Source organism: Ornithodoros turicata, chromosome 1 (genome assembly GCF_037126465.1).
Source record: "Ornithodoros turicata isolate Travis chromosome 1, ASM3712646v1, whole genome shotgun sequence".
In the NCBI taxonomy this organism is placed as follows: Eukaryota; Metazoa; Arthropoda; class Arachnida; order Ixodida; family Argasidae; genus Ornithodoros; species Ornithodoros turicata.
The window spans coordinates 78,608,953-78,636,526 of record NC_088201.1 but is presented as its reverse complement, the minus strand read 5'-3'; the positions used below and the strand labels follow the sequence as shown (position 1 = coordinate 78,636,526).

Below are 27,574 nucleotides of genomic sequence, written 5' to 3'. Positions count from 1 at the left end.
GAAACGCTGTTCTTGAGTCTGCTCTCTCTGCAGAATTGGAGGCTCGAAAGCAGGCCATGCAACAGGACAGCACACGAAAGGAAAAGGAGCATGTCTTGAAAATGAAACTGATGCAAGAAGAGCATGAGACGAAAATACGTAACATGCGCATTTTCCATAGACTGCAAGTCAAATGCGAAAGGAAAAAAAACTGCAACAAAGGTGCTACAATTGAAACTGAAAAAACTCGAGCAGCAGTTGGCCCGTGGTGATTCGGCTCATGAGACGTGAAAAAGTCAAAATAAAATGCACTGTTCAAAAATAAAGTTTTATGTCAGCATGGTGTGATCAAGCAATATCCAGATTGCTCTGGCGCACACCAGAAAAATCGGTCTATATAAGTCTACGTCGTATGTGCGCTCCCAAGAGGCTATCTCCGCGATTGGCAGGAACACTGAAGTCGTCTTCCGATGCATCTGTTCCATCATCCGGGCACGGGTCATTCAGCGCGCCGGCGACGTTGTGGAGCGCTGCGCAAGTACAGACGATAGCAGCACATCTCTCTATCTTGTTTTGCAACTTCATACGGAGACACGGGAACCTCCTTTTCCAAACTCCGAATGCTCTTTCCACGGAGTTGCGTGTTTTTATGTGACTCGTGCTATACCTACAGAGGGTGGATAAAAAAAAGATTAGTTCGCTTCGAAATACATGTTGCGCACATACTACAATAGTGCGCTTGACTGGCAACAGGTCCGCCTTTCTTTCTGCTCTTTGCCATATGGCCTTTGTACGAGCCTGGTAATTCGAGCGTAAGTGGAGGCGAAAGGTCGCGCCCCAGCAACCTAACGGTAGGCCATCCTTTCGTCGCTGCGAAAGGAATGGCGAGAGGAACGACTACTGTTTCGGACTGAATGACAGGTAACCGTCAGACAGTAAAGGGGCACGAGGAAGGAATGATACGTTAAAAGTCTGTCAATATCTATACCTCCTCTCTGGCGGGGTTCTGGGATTGCTGAGTGGCGTCAACAGAAACGGCGAACACGGGTATCCTTGATCCCCAAGCAAAATGCCAGGAATCCTGCCTTCCTCATACAGAACTCGTGCTCTGCTGTTTTCAAATATGCGGCTATCATGAACTGACCCCAGCCAGCTGGCAACGATGTCGAAAAACTGAAGTTCCGGGCCAGTGATTGCCTGTGTAGGTAGGAAGATAGCACCTATCAAAACTGTGGACGTTGTGGTATGTAGTCTTATGCATACCATACCTGCATGTTGATGGAGAACACGCCTTTCCTATTTCTGTAAACCTCAGCGTCACTCCCTCCAGGGCTGTTTATGGGTACGTGAGTGCAGTCAATACAGCCTGTCACCCTTTGGAATCCGGCGATGGAGTGAAATCGAGCCATAACTGACGGTGCTTCGGACGCAGAAGGGAATTTCACGTATTTTGGTTAAAGCTCCGAAGCGATGCTCCTCGTCACTGCCCAAATTGCATTACATGTAGCTGGCTGCGATATTTTGACGAGATCACCGATAACGGTCTGAAATGCCCCAGGACCGTAAAACCGAAGAGTCACCAGCAGTTTCAGCATTGGAGGCAGGGGGTGACCTCTGTTGTCTGTAACGTCTGGGAGGGACAGCTGGCTCAGTATGGAGAGCACGGCGTTCTTCATGAACCGGAATCGCTGCAGAAACTCACGTTCGAATAAAGCTCCATAGGGTTTTCCCGATCCAGCAACTGACGGCGGTTCGGAGAAACATTCCAGTCGTCATCTAAGCGGCATAATAAGCCACTCGCTCGGAAAGCAAAGTCGATAAAGTTAAGGCACTCTACGAATGACTGGTGAGAAGCCGCCATCTTGAAAGAGCAACAACGACGAAGTTGACAGCGAAAGGTAGCATCCTACCCACCTATCGATAGGCCGTCCTTTGCCGTAACGAAAGGACTGGCTCAAAATTAGCGACAGTCCGCCATTCGAAAGGAAAGGGGAACAGGAAAGGAAAGTAGAGTTCAAAAATTCGCCCCCTAGGGTGCCTATGTTTGTGGCTCGCAGGGATTTCATATTTTTACCCTGCCACGACGGTTTCGCTATCTCCTGGAAAAACGTAACACGTTGTGCATGGTACGTCCATAAACTACTGCGATTATTTGGATTGTCGCAGCAGAAGAAAACCACAATGAGCGAGTGCAGTACCTTTCAAAGCCCGCTATCTGACAATTACTGGACATCGTACAACAAACATGGTTTAATTGTTCAAGTTGGAACACGAACACAGACATAATGAACCCTGTGAGAATGGGTATGGTAATATGCTATTGTAATAAACGAGATGGGATACAATGCCCCTTTGGCGAAAATGATCCTGGAGAAATACAGATAAAATAGTTAAAAAGCGAGCGAGCTGGTGACTAAGATCCATGATGAAAAACGCGAGACTGGGGAAAAGACGAAAACCAGACGTTGAAATTGAGACTTTGTGTGCGTCGTCTGGTTTTCTTTTCCCCAGTCTCGGGTTTTTCCTCGTGGAGTTGTAATAATTTTTGTAATCTTTATTTGTCTCCTCAAGATGGAGGCAGGAAAACTGGAATCCCCGTGACTGCAGCGCACGTTTGAAATGTAAAAGAAGGAGAAGAAGAAAAGCACGATGTGATTGCCGGTGCGATTAGTACCATCGTTGTGCGCAAAACACTTCAGCTGTGAGCGTATCGTCCGATTCTGGCAGCAGCGTCATACTGTTCTGAGAATCGAGTACAGGATCTCTTCAAACACTTTCCTCGCCACCACCATATCGTTTACATAACAGGTACATCTGCACTGTAGTATTTCGGGCTCCACTTTACAGAGGCCAAACACTAACGTTAAACCTCACTGTGACAGCAACAACTGTTACCAAATTTATCCAAGCATAGCAGGCTACCCTATAAACAGTTTAATGCCGCGCAGTATCATTATGCCAACTACCGTCACAGTAGTTCAACGCCGACGTCTCATGTGAACATGACTGGAAGTTCTTTTGAGGCTCATGTGATTCCTAGTGACTTGAAGACATGTGAGGCCATGAGGGTACTCACGAGACGAGGGATCGTAAGGATGAGGTGTCGTGGGGCCATGAGGGTCATGAGGCGATAAAGTTTGTACTGCGTGAGGTGATGATGAGTGAGGCCGCAGGAAAATGCCCACCTATGGTAGTGTGAGCAGAATGCCATTTTTAGTGCCTCTCAGGACTTTTAGGGCCTTTGATGGGCACCTAAAACAAGGGTTTTCGTGCCTAAATGTCCGGGCTGTAGTAATGAACGAGAGCCTGGGTCCACAAGGGCATGAAAAAATTGGAACACGTGGATTGTGTGGATTTTTTTCTGATATGTTTCCCTTAATTAAAGCTAATGTTTGCCCTTTACCACCCGACAGGAGGGCATAGGGAATTGTGTTAGTGTGCCCATCAACACCCTGGAGCGCTTAAAGGCCACATATGAAGGTGCAGCAGCAGCTCCCACCTTCGCTAGGAACCTTTTGAGGGCTGTTTTTGCTGACGACGAATTGCTCGGGAGATCCCTCTTAGGGATGCAGTCCAACGTTTGCAAAGAAAAGGTGCCCAAGCTACCATTAGATGAGTGGCGAAGAGATGCTGTCATTGGTATGCATTACATTTTTAAGACAAATGTGCTTCCTCGCTTTGGTATGATTCATCCAGACTTGTTCAAATTACACACAAAAAAAAGCAGAAAACAAATCCAGTTACTCGTTACCTCAGAAAAAATGAGCGATGCATGTTTCCAGAGCCGCACATGATCTCTGCTGTTTTGTTTTTGTTTGTTTACTTTTGTTGTTTACAGCGTTCCTGGCGGGTGGATTGGGGGAGGGGGACTCGCACTGCCCCAATTGTGAAATCAGTATGTTTGTTTATTGTTGATTGAATGAAGCCTAGGCATGTTTTGTGGTGTAGTGTAATGGTAGCACATGTGACCGGTGACCGGAGGCATGTGGGCTCGATGACACTTGTTGTCGTCTTTGGATGCTTACATGTATAATAATCCTGAAAATGCAGCATAGTGTACACATAATTTTTCCAAGGTACTGAAATATTTTTTGTGGAGGCTACTGTAACCGGCATATAAATCCCCTTTCCGCTTTGTCTTGCTTTCGGGAATAAATGGTGGTCTTACCCCCTACAAAGAAGAACAACAATTTGCTTGGCGACACATACATTGGCACTTTTGCGTTTCACGGAGGGAGGCTGCATCCTATCTTAGTACAGTAATATTTTGATAGGTGATGGACTAGATTTCTTTTCCTTCTTAAGTTAAGCACTACTATAGTGCCTATCACTACATGTTGTACACACGCAGTGACGACACTTACTGTCAACTGTTTTTGTCTGCAGACTAAACTTGTGGCTTCTTTGGTGTAGCAGCGGGACCAGTAAAAAAGCTTGGCATCGTTGCTGCTGTCCATAGAGAAGACTGCTTCGATACGAGAAAAATGACCAATGCCATGTATCTGACTGAATATAATTCCTTGCCCCCCTGTATATACTGTTCTGTCTGCTATGTACGAGGGGCGTTCAAGTCAAACTGGGACTTTTCATTTTTCGCAAAAGTAAAATGAACTCACAGGCGAGAAATTAGTTTTATTTTCAACGTAATCTCCAGCTGCACTAATGCACTTGTCCCAACGTTTCACGAGGGCTTGGATGCCAGCAGCCTAGAAATCCTTACTGGCGCGGAGCAGCCATGATCGGACCGCATTCTTGACCTCGTCGTCACAGCTGAAGTTGCGGCCCCCAAGGAACACCCTTCAGTGGCCCTAAAAGATGGAATTCGCTCGGGGGCGAGGTCTGGACTGTAACGGGCATGTGGCAGCAACTCCCAGCCAACTTCCTGTAAGGTGCGTGTCGTGAGATGCGCGGTATGCGGGAGTGCAGTGTCCTGTAGGAGGAGGACTGCTTTGGTGATGAGGCCCGGCCGCTTTTGCTTCAGCGCCTTATGCACATCCCTGAGAACCTCGCAGTAACATGCACTATTGATGGTGGTACGACTGGGCAGAAAATCAGCATGAACAACGCCAGCCTTGTCCCAGAAAACCATGGCCATGACCTTACCCGCAGACGGGGTGCTTCGGAAATTCTTGGGAGCTGGCGAGCCGGGATGCTTCCACTGTTTTGATGCGCGTTTAGAGTCAGGAGCGAAATGGTGCACCCACGTTTCATCGCACGTGATGATCCGATCAAGGAACGGCTGTCCTTCAGTGTCGAAACGGTACCTTAGCTCTTGGGAGATTTCCAATCTTCTCTGCCGGTCAAACACGGAGAGCTGCCTGGAGGTGTTCATGAATGATAGTGTTCAACGTTCCTACAGAAAGGTCCGTCTTCCGAGCCAGTTCGAGACATGTTATCCCTCGGTCCTTGAGGATCAAGCGCTCCACAAGTTCGATATTCTCAGGAACTCTAACACTGGGCTCTGAGCCGCCCCGCCCGGGATCGTCCTGCACTGATGTACGGCCGTCTCGGAACCGTTTGCACCACTCAAACGCTTTGCTTCGGCTAAGAGTATCGTAGCCATACTGAGCCTGAAGTCTTCTGTGAATTTCAGATGACTTTACACCTTCATTCACGAGAAACTTCATGACAATGGACCATTTCCGACAACGCGTATGCGCATGCCCAGCCCTTGAGCCCGCCATCTTTGAGTGGAAAACATCGCTATGGACCCACCTGCGGGAGACTGTCATGTTCATTGTGGGAAGATAATCGGTTTCAAGGTTACGCGGACGTAGGTCTGGTAACGAGTAGAATGATCTTTCACTCTTTCCGCATTCTTCTTCCAATCTTCTCCCGCTACTTCCCCACGCAATGTGTGAGTCCGAAAAGCGCGTCACCATTATTGTAGGGAAAGACACGACGTTCGACATTCCGTCGCCAGGGGCGACGCGAATATGGAAATGGCCCATTCGCTGTTCGATGGCCGCGCTCACCTTGTTGTCGGCCATTTTGTCCAGCACGTGTCTTCTGTTTTGCACAAACTTTGGACCACCACGTGGTGAACGCCGAGGCCTGTCGCGTGTGAAAATGACGAAAAAGAAGTAGCGCGAGCCATTTGTATACTCTTGGAGACAGAAGGTCCCGGTTTGTCTTGAACGCCCCTCGTATATAACTTCTGTTACATGTGTATATAGATTATATACACAGGCTATTTGTTATTTGGATAGACAGTCTATACAAAATAGTGTGACAATTAGGAGTTGGCTGTCTATAGAAATTTGTTTAGAAAGTATGTAGGATTTCTATAGACATCCTATACACACAATCAGGCTTCTGTCTATAGACATTCTACAGAATGTTGCCATATTTTTCTGTAAGGGGCTACAGGTTGTCTAGGAGAAATAACGTCGCATGCAGCCACTTGCATATTTGCATACAACACGTAGAACGCGATAGCTATCTCTTTTGTTTGCCAAATATTTTTGTATTTTTCTCGCAGTGTCAGTCGTAGACGCCTACGTTCATAAGAACACTTCACGTTATATCACTTGGTTATAGGTAAAATTACACAACACAACATGATCGTGAGTGTACATTATTCGGTACGCGTTATATCTGAAACATGCGCTTCCACTTGTCCATGGTCGTTGCCTCTACTCGCAAACCGGATCAGCCGGTGGTTGTAACCAGGGACCCCGAACTTTCTGTGCAAAAATATATCCGGATTCTGTGCTAAAACATTGAAAATTTGCGCTTTTCTTTCTCTGCAGAGAGGTCATGCATAATACTGGTCGCACGGCGGCATAATAGTCCCGCCCTCTAGCAACCCTAACAACAACATTGATAACAACAACACCAGTAACATTGATACATTGCACAGACACTTAATGCAATAAAATATGACTCCTAGTCTGATGGGATGATGTTTTCCACGCTTCATATATCCCGTTACTTGCACCATGAAACCTGGAATTTCAAACATCGGTGTCGCGATGTAGAGTACGCGCAAGTTCGTTGAACGTGGACCCCACGTCAACGTTCGGGTTGTTCCGCTAATGTGGTCTTGGGCCTGTTTCGAGAGTATGCTTATGAGGTTGCGATTGACTACTGCGATCCGCGAGAAACTGTCCTCAACAACACCGAATATCCTCTGGATGTACGAATAATGTCCTAACGAATTGGTACATCCAGAGGAAATGCAGTGAAATTGTGAAGATCCACTGCGAAGTGTCCAGAACCATTTCAGTTCGTAAGCACCACAATACTCAACACTTAAAAAATAAACTGGATCTCCGTACGGAACCGATTCCAGATGGACGACTTGTCACCAGCGAAACGTGAATGTTCGTGGACGTGTGTGGTTCTAACGTTGTGATTTGCACGTATTGCGCGTCTACCACCGTGAATAGTGGTGGCTGATGTTGAGTCTTGGAAGTACTGTGAACAAGTACTACAATGTGCATAGTCCAAGGCACAACACATACAGAATATACTAAGCGCACGATCAAACTTTTTCTGTCTAGAGCCTGTTGCTTAATGCACGTTTAATGACAAACACCACAATTGTGAGCGCCTTAAAGATGCTTACTTTTGGTTCTGAAAATCGCCTTGCTCCTTGCAACCTTCGACGACGTGTTAAGATTGGCTGTAAAATAAGAATAGATGGGGAAACAAATGAAATGTATAACTGTTCTTCATCGATGCCACACAACATGCCTTGCCGTTTGCGTAATGATCGTTTTCCTCACGAAGGAACCTAAACATATTAGATGTTCTTTGATCATCTCGACCCGTTCTGCGAAAGTACCAAGTCAGTTCGCCAGTTTAACGCTCGTGGTAACGTTTCTCTGCGTGGTGCGGATGGTGGAGTATTTTTGCGTTTGGTAGCAGTTAGTCACTGATGGGAGCGCCACTGACTGGTGTGAGAAAACTCGATCCGCCTGCTTAACTATCATCGCGCTCCATTAGAACAGCCTAGCAACACTACGACTACTCGCTAGCATAGTCGTCAAGGAAACTGCATCGCGCAACCATATAGCGACATATCATAAGGAGAACTGTATAGAGGAATTAAGCGAAGCATCACATGGTACTAACTGATGTCACTTATACCCGCTCCGAAAAAAAGGAGCTGTAGGAGGGACCGAAACGAGGCCATCATGTGATACCACGTGATATCACATCGTCATTCACGCCTGCTCCGAGAGGAGAAGTGGATAGGGCTGTCTATGCGAGCGCGCAACTTGGTATTTCCCTGAACTCACTCACCCGCTCCGAGAGAAATCGATAGAGCTAGCTATGTGAGAGCATAACTTGACACCTCTTTGAAGTCACTGACACACGCTTCGAGAGGAGAAGTCGATAGCGCTAGCTATGCGAGCGCATAACTTGGTATCTGCCTGAACTCACTCACCTCCGCTCCCAGAGCAAAAGCAGATAGAGGCAGCTCTGCGGACGCACGACTTGGTACCTTCCTGGACTCACTTACACCCGCTCCAAAAGGAGAAGTAGATAGAGCTATGTATGCGAGCGCATAACTTGATACCTCCCTGAACTCACTCACGCCCGCTACGAGAGCAGAATAGATAGACGTAGCTATGTGATCGCACAACTTGATACGTCTCTGGATTTAGTCGCAGCCGCTCCGGGAGGAGACGTACAGAGAGAGGTAGCTTTGCGAGCGCATAACTTGATACCTCCCTGAACTCACTTACACCCGCTCCGAAAGGAGAAGTATATAGTAGAGCTATCTATGCGAGCTGATCACTTGATACCTCCCTGAACTCACTCACACCCGCTACGAGAGCAGAAGTAGAAAGTGGTAGCTATGCGAGCAGATAACTTGATACGTCTCTGGATTCACTCACACCTGCTCCGAGAGGAGGCGTAGAGAGGGTTAACTCCGCGAGAGCATAACTTGATACTTCCTTGATCTCACTTACACCCGCTCCAAAAGAAGAAGTACAAGAGCTACCTATACGAGGGGATCACTTGATACCACCCTGAACTCACTCACACCCGCTCCGAAAGGAGAACTAGATAGAGGTAGCTGTGCGAGGGCATAACTTGATATGTCTCTGGATTTACTCACAGCCGCTCCGAGAGGAGACGTAGAGAGATGTAGCTCTGCGACCGCATAACTTGATACCTCCTTCAACTCACTCACACCCGCTCCGAATGGAGAAGCACAGCTTGCGATATACCTGTCTGGAATCGAGAGCTTGTGGTTTATCCGGCCCGGAATGTCCCAAACATTGCAAGATTGTTAGTTTCGACTAATAAACACATACTTGGTGGCATGCTGGATGTGTCTATTGGTCCTTGCAACACGTGTAGATTTCAAACAGGTTAAACCGCAAGCTGTCGCTTCCTGACATGGATGTCGCACGCTGCACATGGAGCTATCGTTGCGAGCGCGTAACTTGATATCCACCTCGTGTCACTCACATCCATTTGGAAAAGTGAAGTGGAGAGAGAAAGCAAAGCGAGGACATCACGTGATACCGCAGACTGCACTCTACATATGTAGACTGCACTTTGATTTCAAGGAACTGTAAAGTGAAATATAACCACAATGTTTCAAGATATTGCCACGTATCATCTTTGAAGCGACCACACGGAACAGCAACAACGGGCAACGAGGCATCGAACGGTGGGCTAAAATCCACGACACGCCGCACTTGTTAGCGAGTGATGCTTCCAGAAGCATCTGTTCCTACGCTCGCATCAATCTCAAGGACGGATCGACGACCCTGGAGAAGCTTCTCTATTTCCTGTTCTTCACCGACGCGTGTTTTCTACAATGTTCGCTGCTGTGTATAAAAGCTTGAGAGCTCCCAGCCGGAGTATTCTTTACTTTAGTTCTGTTTGAGAGCTATCGCTCTTGTGTTAGCCAACTAAGCAGCTGAATAAAGCGTTCGCCGATTATTCGCCTTCTCGCTCGTCTGTTTTCATCCATGACAATATATCATGTACAACTTAGCTGTGTGATTACACACACAAGTCATAACCTCTGAGTTCTTAATACTTTTCGCGCTGATTAATTTTGAACACCTCTAGAAACTGAAACGTGGTGACCTTCTACGTTCGCCGATGACAAAATGGGAGTTGGTCCCGGATTGGCGAGGGGCATTTCCAATCTGCCCACCAAGTTTCGTCTGACGACAGCAAGAAGGGAGCGAAGAATCGCAGTTCACCGTACTGGGAATTTTCGTTATACGACGAATCTCGGACGCTTCTGCGGACGCCGACCACGCGATCACGTTGTAAAAGGAGGGAGGAGGATTGTAACTAACACGAAGGATAACGCACTGCTCAAGACACGTTACCTCAACAGACCAACTCCTTTGGGATCCATCGAAACTAAACGCGTACGACTATCCTATTGTGGGAAGCGGATCGGTTTATCTAAAGTAAAACCTGTAAAGAGATGTCACAGCTCCAGTAAGAAATATACCAAATATTCAGTCAGAACAATTCGACATAGTCCAGCGTGGTGCTGTTTTGTACCTTCAGACGGCCTGCAATGACGATACGATAACTGGGTTAATTTATGTCACTTAATTTTACTTTACTTTACTGCGTTTACGGCGTTTACTGCGAGGATGGGTAGGTGGGAGGAAAATAGCTTTTAGTGAGGAGCGATCAAAAGAGCCTGGAAACCGCCTGAGTAGTATATCATGGTACTTACGTTCCTCAGGCAATGAAATATTGAAGTATGGATCAGTTACGTCCGGATGGAGTGCAGTTTCGGGATCTAATTCCGCGTCTTCGTTACCTAAACCTGTTTCTGAAACCAAATCAGATATGACACCATCAGAATGCACGTGCAGGAGAACTGATGGCAAACATCCACATGTACTAGATGTAATAGTCCAAGTGTTGTACTTCATCAGATGTGTCGTTTCCTCATCCACAAACATTTCAAGTGCTCTGAGAGGTCATTCGACGAACAACGCAATATACAAGTGTCTCACGCAACGTGTTATGAAAATAAATGAAAAAATCTACATGTCTGAAAACTTCCACCTCCTTCTGCTTCGTCAGAGTACATGCGCGTGCGCTTGTCCTCCTCTCCCGCCTCCCACGTGTTTCCTAGCTGGTTGGAAAACAAAGTGGTTCAAAGGAAAAGCGGTGTCCCGTTTGCGGCGTTCCAACATAGGGAGTTTTTACCTACGTCACATTGTGATGTGGCAGTAACGTACCAAGCTCGTAAGCTCCTCCCACTGATGGTCACTCTTCGTGCTAGCGACATGGAAATATGACAAACTGCGCTTTGCCTCAATGCGACAACCATAGTTTTCATACAAGGAAATGTAGAACGACAATGACAATTCTGTATTCGGGATAAAAGAAGTGTACGGACGCGACCGAATTTCAAAACACCATTCAAGGCTTCGTTTTCGAGCAAATGCTAGATAATCTCGGTAGCTGTGCCGAAAAAGTGACCACCACTCGGCCAACGGGTTCGTTTGACGTCATGTGAAAACACCCTATATTTAAAGTTCGACGCTCCAAAGCCACTTTGGTAGGCTCTCGCAAGAGCTTGTGGCTAATCAGGGGCCGAAGTGATGCATTATGGGACGCATTATGGGATAACGACAAGTTGAAGATCAGGCTCCAGTGGCGCGGCTGGAAGCAACGGTTTTCCCAAATTCATTCGAGCTACAGCTATTGTAGTAGGGAATGTATTTTGTGATGGAAAGGTGGTAAATCCGACATGCGCTTGCTGTTTCTGGCAAAGGGAAAAAAACATTTGCTTGGTGAATTTCGATGCTGAGATTCAGAAATACAATTTCTCGAGGCCGAAAATTTACCAAAGATGTCGTATGGCATGACCAAAGGCCGAGGATAAGCATTGTTGGCCCCATAATTTTTGGACAGGTAGATTTTTGAATATATTTTGTAACTCGTTAGGCGAAAAACCCTGTATATTACCATTATGAGATTCAGTTCGTAGGTCTATCTTCTTAACGCTCAAACGGTTTCGGCCGGTTACTCGAAAGTACGCAATAAGCTTGTTCCATTCTATCTGGCGTATTTCACTTAAGTAGTTAGTCACATTATCACTTGAATGTGGGGTGTTCGTTTAATGTTGGATGAATGAATCCAGCATTCTATGTGGGGTTCTGCTTCTTCACCCACGTTCGACTGCTTCATTTTGAGTGGACAGATATCGAATGTGCAAAATTAACATAGCACGTTGACACGGCGTGGCGTGGCGTTATACACTTAACACCATTGCGTTTTGGAACATAGGAAACACTGCCACTGTTGCGTCATGCAGAATCGTGAGACCACGAATTCTTAATGCGGTAGTCTTTGAGCTCAGCACACACTTGTACGTAAGTTACATACAATACTCAAGTTATTATATCTGAAATACTTTTGGAACTAACTTTGTATCTTTGAAATACTTTATCTTATCTTAAATACTTTTTGGCAGTAACTCATCTTCTAAGATGCTCCTGAGGTGTTCCTTATACAGGGTGTCCCAGAAAACGTGTCATTGAATTATAATAAAAAAACTACGCCACCTAGAATCATGCGGTCAACTGCATTTGTTCTTATTAGGTTTTTGCCACCTCCTGATGTGAGTGTCATGTATCGTGAATTTAATTATGTAAATATTTGCGAACTGAACTCGGAAATTTGCCAAGAATAGGTCACTTTTCTACCCCACCAATATGAGAAGCGTGCCGAATTCACTCAAACTCATGATAATTGACAGTGATATCCACGAGCTATCCTCTCGGAAAAAATAGCCGAACATCATGCTTTTCGGAGCACCGGACCATAACGCGCGATGACTTTTTGAGCGCAATCGCTCTGAGTCCGACGAAAGGAGGTTCAAAAGCCAGCCCACAGAGTGATAGTACAAAAAGTAACAGTTCCTAAAATTGGGAGAGGGAAAGCATTATCCCAGCGAAAGTCGGACGTGATAAGCCATGCCTGTGTTATCTCTTTCTGCGATGCCGGGATGGGCTGGGTTTCCAAGCTCGTTTCGTCGGACTGACAAAGATCGTGCTGAAAAACTCATTGTGCGCTATTCCGTGGGTGCTCCGTAGAGCATGATGTTCGGCTATTTTTTGGATGGGATGCTTCCTGAATATCCCTGGCAATCATCATTAATTTGAGTAAATTAGACACTCTCTTATTGGTGGGGTAAAAAAGTGACCTTTACTTTGCAAATTTCCGACCTAAGCTCGCAAAAATTCACATAATGAAACTTACGTTACACAACATTCACATCAGGACGTGGCAAAAACATCTTAAGAACAAATGCCATTGACCGCATGACTCTAGGTGGTGTAGTTATTTTAGTATAATTAAATGACAGGTTTTCTGGGACACCCTGTATACAGGGTGCTTCACCTAAGGTGATAAAAAATAATAACTGGCGACGTACTCGCCGGAGGATTGTTCGACTTTCGGGGGGGACTTTGGGGACTTTCGGCATTTAACTTCTGGAAACTTTTGCCATCATTGAGGAAGGCTTTGGACAATTTTTAATTGCAGTAAATTTATTTTTTCAATTGAACTTTGAAAATTGGCAAGCGAACCTCACTTTTATTTACAGAAATATGATGTCCTCCACGGATAACCGCAGACCCAACAAAAACTATGCACAGTATCGCAACAGAAATAGTCGAAAAAATTCGTAAAAATTACGCTTTAACCCCGCCTGCTTGATTTTCGCAGAGAAGCGCGCGCGAAATCTGCGTCTAGACGAGAAAGTGTCCCCGCATTCATTTGTCTTGGCTTCTTTGTGATAAGGCGGTTGTTTTGTTTTCTTCGTGATAAGTCGGTTGTCACAAGCATCAAGGTCAACACGGCGCAAAGAAAGGCAAAACAAGAAGCGGGAATACTTCCTCCTCTCCCCACAAATACTGTGCGCTTTTATTTGCGACAATCAAGCAGGCGGGGCTAATGCAGAATTTTTACTAATTTTTTAAGGCTATTTCTGTTGCGATACTGTGCATACTTTCGGTTGGGTGTGTGGTTATCCGTGGAGGACTTCACATTTCTGTTTAAAAAAAGTGAGGTTCGCTTGAGAATTTTCAAAGTTCAACTGAAAAAATAAATTTCCCGCAATTAAAAATTGTCCAAAGCCTTCTTCAACGGTGGCAAAAGTTTCCAGAAGGTAATTGCCGAAATCCTTCGTTGAGTACGTAGCCAGTTAGAATTTTTAGATTAGATTTTTCCCGATGGGATAGCTCCTGAATATCCCTGTCAATTATCATTAATTTGAGTAAATTAGACACGCTCTTCACATTGGTGGGGTAAAAAAGTGACCTTTACTTGGCAAATTTCTGACTTAGGCTCGCAAAAATTTACATAATTAAATTTACGTTACACGACATTCACATCAGAAGGTGGATAAAACCAAGTAAGAACAAATGCCACTGACTGCATGACTCTACGTGGTGTAGTTTTGTTTTATTATAATTCAATGACACGTTTTCTGGGACACCCTGTATATATATATTTGGGAGAAAGGAAGTTAAAGAAAAAATATTTTCGTCTGTTTTGGTTGGACGCAATACCACTTACACATTCATAGGTACATTTCATATTCCGTGGTACTCTTGTCACTCATGCGGCATAGCCTACAAAAACAACCCTTAGGTTTAAAGGGGCACTAAAATGTAAAGACAACTTGTTCTCAAATGACAGTTCGTGTTCCAATTACTATAGTGCAACCAAAATTAGTTCACACAGCGCTACCGTTTTGAAGAAAAACGCAATGAAAACAGAGCCGTCTTTGGCGGCAAGCAATGGTACCCTCAGGAAGCAAAGATTGACGGCAAGGTATATCTAAACAGGTAGCGCAACTCCCATAGGCCCCGGTGTCTTCAGAATGACGCCATGATAGAGACGGTCAGCGCCATCCAGCCGTTGCGCGGACTACTACGATTGTAAATAAATGGCGTCAGAGGTGACGTCAGCAGTATGAATAATAGGTAGTGCATAATTGGCTATGGCACGTTTTCGTTAGCGCACTTCGTTTGCGTTGTATTTCCTTTTCCTCACCCGTGCAACAGTACCAGACGAGAACACAGAAAAAATAAATCGTATCAGGTTTAATGAAACATATCAATTCGAAATACATATAGTTATCACATATATTGACAACTCCAAACAGATGGGCACCGTGATATCACACAGAAACGAGGAAGGTTCACTTAAGCTCCATTTCTTACCTAGAGCAATACGCACACGCAGTGATTAGACGTTTGCATTTAGTCAATGAGTGGCCATTGCAACAAAACATGACATCGTTGGTGCACAGCTGATTCCTGCTAACACTCACGCTATCATGGCCGCTCGTCCCATGAATTTTTTTTCGCGGGGCCAGCAACAGGGGATGCATTGTATTCATCAGTTCACACGTGTTAATCTTGGCCTACAGCTCCGCGATGTCAACGTCGCTACCTGTTTAACCCACAAAGTATACGAACTCCGCATTACAATGCACGGACACACGGCACGGATACTAAACGCATGGACCATTTTTTAAACGCTAAACGCATGGAGCATTTTTCCGACGTTTTCAGGACGCGCGCGCGCTCGGCGTGCGTGTGACCTCGTAAAAACCAGTTTTTCAACGCGCGTGGAGGGCGTACGCCGGAATCTGTCGACTACAGATATTCGCGCGCGTCCGGGCGCGTTTTCCGAGAAGTAGACAGAACCATGGCCGTCGTGCGGCAGACAAGGTGGCGTATGAGCAGCTCGCATAAATGTTTGGGACATTATCCATCACACTAAATTTATGTGAACATTTTAATGGCATCTGGAATGAAAGAACGCAGGAACCACAGGAAAGAAGAGCATCTGCACGTTCAACAGATATTTGTGGTCGACGAATATAGCAACAGTGGCGTGCGTCACTCGCTCCGTACGCGTCCCATGCGTTTCGGGTGGTCGCCTCGCTGGCGTTTCTTCGCCGCGTGTGCAAGGCCATGGCGTACGCGCGACGTTTTGACGCTGAGAAAACGTCCAATGCGTTTCGCCCTTTACTTCTATGTTTTTCGCCGGACCTGCTTCACGGCGTAGCACGTGCGTGCACGCGCGGTTTGGACTAAAAGCACAAGATGTATACCTCATCAACGAGCTGAAGCGACGTTCACTACTTCGCACCGAAGCAGGAAAGAGTCCGGTATGATTCTGATTCTAGCTTCGTAACGCAATCAAAGTTTCGAATTCTGACAGCAAGTGAGAAGATAACTTAGCGTGTGACACAATTTGAAGTGAACTTGTGTGGATATAAGTGGATACGCGGGGCGATGTGTTGGCCTAAAGGGTATGTTGATAAATGCTCGGGGTCTGTCGTAGCCAGCGAAGACAAACTGTGTTTCATAGAGTAATAGGAAGCAAAGACTGCTATAAACGTTACTAGTTTAAGTGAACAGTTGATTAAAATAATAGGTGCAGTTCAAGAAGACTCGCTCACTTACGTTCGTTTTATGTGGCCCTTCCTCCTCCTCTCTGCACGGCATCGAGTATCCGTGAAAGCGACATTTATTTATTTACCCTCAGGGCTACAGCAGATTATTGGGCAAGATATCGCAGGAAAACAGCGACACCCTTTTTGTCTCCGCTTTCTTTGTATTTGTTTGATAGAAAATTTCGCAAATTGTAAATTGACAGCATCTTGAAAGGAACGAGTTACTTTTTTGGGTAATTAGTATTCTACATTCTACTCAAATGCCATTGATCGGCCTCGATGGCTCAGTCGGTAGCGTGTTCGCCTTCTGATCCTGAGATCGCGCGTTCGAACGCGGCCGAGGACGCCAGCAACTTGGTGGTAGGGTACAAGTTGCTTAGACACGCAGTCTTCCGCGAGGGACGTTAAATACGGGATGCCGTGTGATGAGCTTTCATCGCACGTTAGAGAACCCTCAGGTGGGCAAAAGCAATCCACAGACCGACCGCTGTGACGTCGCTCATGATCTCTTGTTGTCTCGCGACGTAAACACCCAATTATTATAATCAAATGCTATTGGAGGTTGAGGATTTAGTGTTCTACTCATTTACTCAGTAGAACAATCACGTGCTGCTTACCATTGTGACGTAACGACACGTGGTTTTGGTACCACGCTTATCTGCAGCAATCTGTTTTGGTTCCGGAATGAATATTTTACATGTGCTGACTCAAGCCCCTTTTCCCTGTTTTGCTGCGCTGCACTCTATTGCGCACTATAGTGTAAGCCATATTCAAATTATTTATTTTCACCAGTAGCGGTTATGCAACCATAAGTCTAGGCATGATGAGGACAGAAAGTGTACTTACTCTTCAGTTTCGGCAACAACACAGTCCATATCAGTATTCCGCTTATCAACACTAAGCACAGGGACCCAAACACGATGAGTGAGCTTTTATTGTCGTGCCTGCAATCACGAGGAAACGAGAAACTCAAATTATGATTAGCTTTAGCGAACAATATACACGTACGTGATAAAATAGCATACATGCAGGCATGCTGGTGGATGAAATCCACTGTAAAAAAAGCCTGAGCTTGGGCAACAGAAGGACCGAAAGGACGACAAAGCACAAGCAGCCCAACCTTTCCGTCATTCACCAGCTTGTCCTTTCTATCGTCGAAGCTCAGGCCGTTTAATGGAACATACAGGTAGCCTGATAACAATTTCCATCATGGAAATGAAAGTATCTTATCGCTCGGCATCTTATATTTGTCTGCTATATTTCTTATCTTATATACCTTATATTTCTCATATACATATGTCTCTGCTCAAATTAGATGGTCGGAAACCATTTTCTGTATTGTTACGATGTACCAGCTGTCCATTTTTTGTATACCGCATAACCATTTATACGCATCGATCATTTATCATTGTATTCATATGTGTATCATTTCTATTTATTTAGTTTGTATATCCCACGCCCCACTGTAAATTTATTACCTTGAAGTCATCACAAATGCATTAGGCGTCAAGTTAATGAGAGAGTGTGTAGCGCTCCGTGATGCTATCCAGATGCCATATTGTTGCCCGCAGTATTAACAATATTGACATTTAATAAAAAAAAGTGGCAAGAAAAGCACCCAGCTATTCCCGATAAGAAGTTTTGCTATACTACTATATAGCTTGTTATCTTCAATGCTAGCTGCACAATTCAAGTTCGCTCAGTGTAGCGGGAAAGTGAATTAGGCGTTGCGACATTGACCGGAAGGCATCGCTTTCGCGCAAAGAAATTAAACCCTGAAGCAGGTACGCCAAGTTCCGGCTATCGTAAGCAGCAAAAACATGGACACGTAGATATGTCTAAAGGGTAAAGTCGTGAAAGTTAAATGAAATGAAATGAAATGTACACTTTGTTACACATGCTACATAATACTCAGCCGCTACACTACCAAAGGTTATATACCTTTTGACTTCACGATTGCTTCACGATTTCCTTACGAACCGAACTGTCGCTGTCCGCACATCCCACGGCCAAAGCCCCAAGCAACCTGTTCATCAAGGCGTACCCCAAGGAAGCATTCTCAGTCCTACACTTTTTAATCTGGTCATGGCAGGACTAAAATCGATAGTTCCACGCGAGGTCGCATTCTCCGTGTATGCCGATGACGATGCCCTTTGGACAGTAGGCAAGTCACGACCAGCCATTCAGCGCCGTTTACAACAAGCCTTAAACAACGTTCATCTCTACCTTACGCGACTTGGAATGGACCGTTCGGCCGAAAAGTGCGTAGAGCTCCCTTTCACCCACAAGGCTATGAGTAACTTCCCTCTTTGGGTTGGTGCACGGAAGCTCGAGCCTGTGCGTTCCCATCGCTTCCTTGGTGTGGTCCTGGACTCCCACCTGCGCTGGGGTCGCCACATTAAGCACCTTGAAACCAAAGTGCAGCGATGGCTTCCTGCCATTCAACATCTTTCTGGCTTCGGCTGGGGCTGTGATCAATGCTCCCTCTTAGCCGTTCACGCGGCTTTGGTGAGGGCGACTGTGCTTTACAGCCTTCCAGTCTTGCATAGGGCTTCTACAACATCGTTAAATGCCCTTCGGTCCCTGTTCGCCCGAAGCCTTCGTCGCTGCCTTGGCGTTCCTACAATGGTTGAAACACGGCAAGTCCTAGCTGAAGCTGGATAACTCCCGGTGGAGGTCCTCCTTGAGCGGGAAACGGCTCGACATTTCCTACGTTTGCGTGCGAACGTTCCCCGTCACCCACTCCTCAGGAAAATTCGATACCGTCCTGAAAGTGATTTCCATCGCGTTGCGCAGAGGACACGCCACGCTCTCACCGGCTTCACACCTAGGACTGTCACACCGCCGAACGCCCCCTGGTCTCTGCCTGTGCCACCCACCTTCGCACCTCTTCCTGACCCCCAGGTCCGCAGAGCTCAGGTTCCCCCTCAAGTCTTTCGAGCCCATTTTTATGCTCTCGTAGACGCGAAGTTTTCCACCTCTACCGCCGCTTACACTGGTGGCGCATCTCGAAATGGCAAGTCCGCGTCAGCATTTGTCATCCCCGACGAAGGCGTATTTCAAGGACGTCGCCTTTGGCATTGTACATCATCCACAGCTGCGGAACTCTACGCCATACTTTTCTTTTTTCAGCATATCGTTCCACCCCCCCCCCCCGGAATTGGGTGGTCTTTACTGACTCAGCATCTGCGCTGCAAGCAATTGAAAAGTCTGGCATCCGAGGCTCCTCCGCACTGTTGGTTATGGATGTGTTACCCGCTTACAAACTTGTCTACGAAGCAGGACATAGGCTCGCTCTCCAATGGGTTCCCGCCCATTGCGGTGTCGAAGGCAATGAACTGGCGGACAGCGCCACCGAAGCAGCTCTCTCGTCTCGGGCACGGACGCTTATTGCACTGCTGAGAGGCGATCGGCGGTCCATACTTGTCCGGCCTTGTGACTCCTCTGGCTACCCGCCAACGGACTGCCGACATACTACACCCCGCCATGCTGAGCAGAGTTGACACAGCGCTCGCTTTCCGCATGCCACCACATATCTCTCGTCAAGACGCCGCATTAGTTCATCGAATGCGCCTCGACGTGGCCTTCACAGCACCGTGGCGCTACCGCTTGAGACAAGTTAACTCTCCCCACTGCAGTCACTGCGGTGCTGTTGAAGATCTCGAGCACATTCTTCTCCATTGCCCACACTACCACCCTTCCCGCTCCGTACTCTCCGCGTCCCTCAACGAGCTAGACTCCCGTCCCCTCTCCCTCACAAAATTGCTTGGCCCCTGGCCGCATCCAGCTCACCAACGCTCTGTCCTCAAGGCTCTCTTCGCCTTTTTGGACGCCACAGGACTTCGATCCTCATTGTAACTGGACCCATTCCTTCATTCCCCGCTTCACCTCCAGCAATGGGGTAGAGTGTTGCCCCCGGCAATGAAACTCCCCACCCATCATCCTGAAATAAAGTTGTTGTTTTGGTCAGGGCGCGCGACCGGTAATCGAGAAGTGCGTGGCTCAAATCCCGCCGCTATCTAGCTTTTTTCGATGACCGCCATAGTTCATACGAAAGCTCAGTTTGCACAGATGTGTTTCTCCTCTCATCTGTCTGCACTGTTTTAAGGCGGTGCATCAGAGCCGGCACTTCGTCGTCTACAATCGAGGGATGGCGCAGCGAGCGAAATGGTTCGCGCAGACACCGCTTCACAACATTTTGACGCTTGCTTGGAAATACGGTACCGCTGATGTAACGTCTTCCTTTTGTGTTATTTTTGTTTTCTCTTGGCGCGCGACGGGTCAAGCGAAATCTTGTGCAAACATATGACCGCTCGTGCTCACATGCCAAGTCCAACACTGTAAACACGCATATCGCGCTCATCCAGACGGAACAATTAGTGGCGCGGCTTTTGAATGCGCACAGGCTGTCCAGCTGTCTCCTGAACTTCTTCGTCGATCTGTTGCTGTTCTGTGCTGTGTTGTTCTCGGGCGAAGGGTTAGTCACCAGTCGTTTCGTGTGATTTCTGCAATGCTTTCGCATATAATAAATGAAATTCCTCGTAACACAAAAAAAAAACTAGGTTGGACACGACGCGGTTGAAACACGTTGGTGTCGGCATGTTATAGCCTACCGACATTACGCGGAAATTGCGAAACGAAGCCGCAACCTGTTTTTGTTATTTTCTGTCACCCTGGGCTTACAAATTTCAGACCACGTTGTGGTGGTGCAAAACGCTTCATTTACTTGCACAGTCAGCGGCAATGAAATAAAACTGCAAAGAGGCTGCATAACGTTTCCCATATCCTTGGACATCAGTGGAGAAGGAGGAAAAAGGTAAAAGAGAAGAAGAAAAGGGAAGAAAAGCAGGGTAGAGGAGAAAAATGTGTCTGCCTGGGCCATACAGCTGATTGGAACGTAAAGTGCGAATGGAGGTTTCCAGTTTGGTCGTCTCTATAATTCGGGTCTGTTGTGCTCATCCTGGTCGTCACTAACCGCGGCCCCAGACTTCGCCCAAGCACAGATCAGCACGCCGCGAACTGGGTCTCTGATGTCCCATTCGTCTGGAAGTGACCTTCAGCTCGTGGTTCTGTCAGTCTGGATCTCGGAGTGAGAGCATTTCATAACAAATTGTCATTGTGAGTGTCATCTTGCCTATCCGCGCAGGAACTTCCAGAAATCCTCTCTAGCTTTCTTTTTCGTCCTCGTCGTGGCTGCCGACATCACGACCTTGTCTCGATTAGCAAAAACCGCACGGCACACTGATTACAATTGTTCTGGCCTGGCGTACGTCCTTCTGTAATCGGGAACTCTAATTCGCATGCTTCGAGGATAGCGAGGGTCAACAAGCTCTAGCAGGAGGTAGTCGTTATAAATTCGCGCAAGGTACGTACACCACCCTTTTCTCGTTCCGCAAGGCGTCGTCCAGTACCTACAACGAAGAGGCAGTACTGCCGGTTGGTTATACGTAACCTCTCCAAAAGTGCACTTCCACAGACCGCACTTCCTCAGTTCCTGTACGTGACTCTGTCCTGTACGCTTGCTACCGTCCGCCAGTTGGTCCTGATATTTCGCGAATGTTCCGGTCACTATACAAGGCATGTTCAGCGCAGCACAGAACTGAGCATGGGCTCAATATCGGGCTCCACTAGAGAGGACTCCCAAAACTACAGCGATGTTCACGTCCATATGATCTTGTCCGATGCTTGGTGGACGCTCAGTGTCAGCCACACCCTTTAGTCTGTACATTTTGCACTGCAGTGTTAGTTCACTGCGCAATCCTTTTCTGCGTTCAGAAACGACTTTCATGTCCGCAAGCGCACAACAATGGGTGATGGTTTCCGAGCGCCTTTAAGCTACTGAACAGGTGCATTAGTGACAGACAGACGTAACTAAAGCCCACAATATTCACATGTAACTAAAGCCCAAAATACTGACATGTAACTAAAGCACTTGTAGAGCGGCGCATTCTGCGTACTCTACAAAAAAAAAAAAAAAAGACGCCGTAAGCCGCTTTCTCCTTTCTTGTTTCCACCGGAGGCTCAGCGACTGCTCTATGGTGTCTTCCTGTAATGCGGCATGCTCCTCCTTTGAGAGCTCAAGCAATTTTTTGTAGTCGATGCATGCCGTTGCGAAGGACGTTGGCTCCATGTCTGGTCTTTGCGCTTGTTCCCCATAGTCAGCAATTCGGCGCTCGGGCTTCTTACACAGGGCTGGAAGGCTGGCCTTCTTGGCTTTGGTGTTGAGACGGCGCTTGGCCCTTGCCTGTTCACGTGCATTACAACGTTTTTGAAGGCTCAAAGTGTACTTCCCTGGCTTTGTTTGACACATCTCCTTGTGCACACGATGATGCAAACCTTCACGTGAGTTCACTGATACGGCTGCGGCAAATGCACGTGTTTGGAAAGACCGCCGCTGACAGAAGTTGATCCGCTTTCCCCCAACAAACTTCGCGATAACGGAATTGAAGTGCTCGGCGGCGTTATTGTCAACATTCATCAACAAGCTGCGAGCATTGCCTGCAACACGACTTAGTGTGATCTCAGTGACTTAGTGACTAAGTGACTTAGTGACTCAGTGATCTCCAGTGTGATCTGAGTGCGCAACCCTGTTCTGCACTCATGAATTATTTCCATGTCTCAAACAGCCAGAAGCTTTCGTGCCTGTCCGCAATGGCTTTGCTTCAAATGTTTCCTTTATACGATAGCTGACTGGTGCTCCGAATTTTTTCTTGCATTCCTGTTTTTAATACACAATTTCCAATGAAGTGAGGCTAAACGCGATCGTCCCGGCGGCGTTATATGGGGGAATGACATGCCACGATCATGCCCTCCCCCGCCCCTCCCCCCCGAGAAAATAAACATCGATGAATGAACAGCTCATGTATAGTATAGTCCGTTCACGTATTTGCGGCAGGGCTAAGCTGCGTGTGCTCGTGCTCCTGCGTCACAGTCAACGTCGACCTCGTCGTCCACCTGCACGTGCAGCGGTATAGCATTTCCAGCGCTCAAATTGTTGTCTTGTGACGATACCCTCCATGGGAGATGGCAGCACTGCGCTGCCCATTCTGAAGCGGCATACTCCACGGATGACCATACCTGACAAAAACTCGTGTGCCGAGTCAACGGCTTAACATAGATGAAATCTTTTTGTTGGTATTGGTTCTTGATATGTTTTTCTAGTGCGTGATCGAGCCAGATTTTCGATTTTGGGCGGCTCTATTTTGTAAGCGGGCGGAATCTCGAAATATAGCTTTTCCCAAACTTTTCGACGATGATATAAAAATTTCTGAGTCTAAAACGCAAAATCTGCTTCGATCAGGCACTAGATATAAGCATCCTCTTCCATTTAAAAGCAGTTGCACGGAGATCAACCAAATTTTCGCGGCGCTACGGGAGTTGAAAAATGTATGGGGATTCCCATAGAGCGTCGGTGGTGATGCACCGCCTTAAGGAACACCGGTAATGTATAGCCCATAACGCAAGTCCTTCCACACCCTCACAGCATCACTGCTAATATCTCATTATTATTCGATTCATATTGCTATCAGTACAATTATCGCAGACGATTATTATCAGCGTCACCCGCAGATGTAGCAAGGTTTGTTGCGTATTTGGCAGCGCTATGCAAGCTTACTTTTGATCTGTAAAGAGAAAAAACCGTGAAAGTACGTCCACGTAAGCAAATTGCGTCCCACCGTTCACGCCATTGTGTTCCAACGCGTGCGTGCGTGCGGCAGCGTGGATAGGGTTGACATTCTTCTTATTCTACCTTGTGAGGCAGGATAGACCGGGGGAAAAGGGTGTAGATGGAGGCAACCGTCGGTGACGGACCCGGTGCCCCTTGCTATCTGCCTAACTCGATAGATTCATGAATACGACAGTTGGAAAACACACATACATCTTACTGAACAATCATGGATGATACATACAATGAATGACTGAGAAAATAACCTACCAACCTAGCAATTACCTAGCAATTTGGGCGTTGAAGGGCCGAATGAGCTAATACAATGATCCAACATCCGAATGCGATGACGCTAAGACAGATGAAGAACGCACGTGAGCGCGTGGCACACGCTTGCATACTGTTGCCGCGCCACTGTTCGCTTATGACAATGGCGATGAGACTGAATAAACTGTTTGGTGCTCACAACCTGGAGCGCGGTCTATGATGGTCATGATACGCCGTGCTGCGCTCAGGTTGGTTACCACGGTAACCCGCATTCGCAGGCATTGGAACGCAATAGTGTGAACCGGCCTTAACTATATGGGGGGTGCAACAGCGACACACAGACGAACAAATGTCACAAAGAGGTCCGACGCGTAGGGACTTCTGTCATTCTCTTATGACATTCAGCGCTCTCATTCACTGCCCGAACTTGCGTGACCATAATAAAATTAGCGTACGTAATAAGAATCTTTATTACACTTCGTTTACATCGCTAACCAAGGTTTTCTATTGTGCAGTACTACTTTATACGGTGCACCAGTGGAATGTACCTCCCGATTATTTCCCTACTTGCGTCTACAACATCTCGTAAAATATGTACTCGCATGAAGTCCCTGTTGCGTTAGCCCACATGCTAGTGTAAAAATATCGCTTAGTCTTACTGAAGGAAACAGTCTCATGTTCGCTCACATCGATAACAAATTCATCTCACGTTGGACATCTTTTCAGGTAATTGTGTGTGTCATAAATTAAGCAGCGTCTAAAGATAGGTTAATTTACAAATAAAACTTAATTCGGTATGAAAGATGACCTAAAGTGCAAAAATTTCTCCTCGCGAAATGAAACGCGGCGTCACCTCTACACCAACACAAAAGAAACTGGATTTATCGGTTGCGTCGTTGGTGATTTATGAACGAAAAGCACTCCAATCTACGCTTCCCCTCTCTTTCTCCTTCTCCAGAAGCAAGACAATGTGGAGAGACCTCGGATTGGTCACCTAAAAGGACCGCCTGCGATGACTGGACAAATCGTTTCAGGAAACCAATGGATACCCGATCTGTATTGTCGTCCTTCTTGAGGAGGAAATGGGGAAGGAGAGCGTAAGACGAAAGGAGAATGGAAGGGATCCAGAAAGTGCATATGTAAGGAGGAATTGTAATTAGGTTTACAAGCACCGCGATACGTACTCGCACAAGAAGTAACGAGTGCGGCGCGCTACTCTGATGCTTTTCAATCTCGCTGATCCGTCAGAAAAGCTGCTCTCGTCGGCTGCCAGTCCGCGACGTCATGTCGGTCGCTCAATGGTAAAGCACGCGCAGTTTTCTTCTTTTGTCTTTCTTTCCTTTTTCCCCACGTCTGACAGAGCAGGTGCCGTAGACATGCCCCCTCGCCCTAGCAGACGATCCTCGCCGTCCAATAAAACGGTTGAGAAAAACAATTATGTACTAGGAGAGACCGCAGCCGCTGCGTCCACTCTGGTAAACTCATATTCTTGAGAAACGCGCGCTGTCCAAAGGAAATATTGTACGCGACACTTCCTGAATGTAGCTGTTCACTCCACGCGGTAAAAAAGAAAAAAAAAATGTTCTAGATGCCTCAAGGAGCCATCGTTTGACGTCCCAAAATTATCGGAGTATTCTTGAAGAGTTCCGGAATTTGGAGACTCCATGCACAGACTGCAAATGTCGTGTCTGGTGCTACTGCGCGTAGATGCATGATGCTCCGTGGTAGACTTCTTTTCGGCGAAAGAAAAGAAATGCTGCGCCTTTACAATAATGGTGAGCTATCGTAAGAACACTACAGAAACGGTATGATAAAAAAGTTACCGAATCCAGGCTTAGCAATAGAAAAAAACAGTGCGATTGGCTTATCATGCTGTAAATCTACTAAAACTCGCTAGCTTTCCTGTGCTTGTGTCACGAAAGGCTAGGGAGGGTCGTCCCTTCCATCTCTCCCCACGAGTGCGTACCGCATCGGTCATAAAATACATTATCCCGATGAATTCTGGTAGAAAGGCGAGAAAATATCAATGCTTCAACGATCTTCATAGGCAGTAATGTAAATGCTCCCCGCGTGTTTTTGCTTAGTTGTAATAACAAGTCGGCTTATATAGCGTGAATCACGGTACCACGGTTTGGGCAGGTGAATCACGGTTTGGGCAGCTTAGTAAACCATAAAAACAGTGCATTTTTTTTAGCATTTACACTTTACAGCAGCAGCATCAACATTTACATTTGCAGTTACATGGGGCACACAGTATAATGCAGAAATCACGTATTACCCTCATTAAAAAAAAAAAAAAAGGCTGCGCAAATGATGCCTAATGTTGTCCCTAACAGCGCAGCTCCATCGACGTTTCTGGGGATTGCGGAATTAGCGGAAAAGAAATCTCGATACTAAAAAATTATAAGCGACTGCCACGTAAGGTATGGAAGAAGGACGGGTTTTCTACTTTTTTGCTCTATCCACCTTCTCCCGCTTTGTGTTGCCCAGCATAAGAGACCGCAACAACGAAAACATAGGGATGTAATGTGCAAGTCATAACACCTTCTGTTCTAGCTGCTGCACTACTCATGACAACAATCTTACCTTCGACATATTTCACGTAGCACAATATGATATGAAAATGTTATACGTACCCACTTGTTGTTCCTCGGCGAGCACTGCAAATATATCACCCGGAGTCATTAGAACCACACAAATCTGCACCTGAGCATTGATCGTTTATTAACCAGGTCAGAGAAAATCAAATAGTTGTCTATAGTACGAAGTATTTTTTCAGGTGGCACGGGACGTTACAACGAGACAAAAAAGTATGTATGTATGGTAATATGTATTGTAATTAATATGTGTGATGCAATTCGTTTACAGTGTCCAAAAGTGTCTGTTTATGCAATCTGTGGTATCGAATACCTTTGTCCTCTCGGGACAGTATGCTGCCATGTTTTTGTCATTATTTTTCAGGGACTGTGTAACAGGGTCCGCCCTAGCAGTCCCGTATATGATTCCATATTCTACCAAATCGCCTACCACATAAATAAAGAAAGAAAGAAAAGTAAACCAGAGGGAGGCAGGTATTTCGAGGAAAGAAAACTGTGGGAGCAATATCAAAGACTTCGACAGAATACATGGAATCAATGAATAGAATCCAAAAATAAGTCTCTTGTCAGAAATAAAGGCAGTTCGCGACGCGCCTATGTAAGTACACAAAAACTAAAATTTCACCCACTTCTTGT

At 46.4% G+C, this 27,574-nt stretch overlaps 2 long non-coding RNA genes and 1 pseudogene across 4 annotated transcripts in view; 1 reads left to right on the top strand and 2 right to left on the bottom strand.

The window, feature by feature from the left end:
• The window catches only part of LOC135401315 (uncharacterized), a 46,185-nt gene extending 19,190 nt beyond the window's left edge, over window positions 1-26,995 (bottom strand). Inside the window, exons 1-4 of one of the 2 annotated variants that reach the window (XR_010424782.1) lie at window positions 26,978-26,995; window positions 17,255-17,352; window positions 10,652-10,750; window positions 7,550-7,606 (exon numbers count right to left, since the gene is read on the bottom strand). This is a non-coding gene — a long non-coding RNA (uncharacterized LOC135401315). Of the gene's footprint in view, window positions 1-7,549; window positions 7,607-10,651; window positions 10,751-17,254; window positions 17,353-24,359; window positions 24,401-26,977 lie in introns of those variants that run through there. The other variant, XR_010424781.1, reaches the window with a different exon arrangement.
• Window positions 373-1,840, bottom strand: LOC135378553 (putative nuclease HARBI1; annotated as a pseudogene).
• On the top strand, window positions 2,654-4,485 carry LOC135401322 (uncharacterized). 2 transcript variants are annotated; one of them, XR_010424785.1, is made up of 4 exons: window positions 2,654-2,787; window positions 3,393-3,618; window positions 3,818-3,874; window positions 4,366-4,485. It is a non-coding gene; the product is annotated as an uncharacterized LOC135401322 (long non-coding RNA). The 2 variants fall into 2 exon arrangements; XR_010424784.1 differs by lacking the exon at window positions 3,818-3,874.
• Window positions 26,996-27,574: the final 579 nt, after the last annotated feature.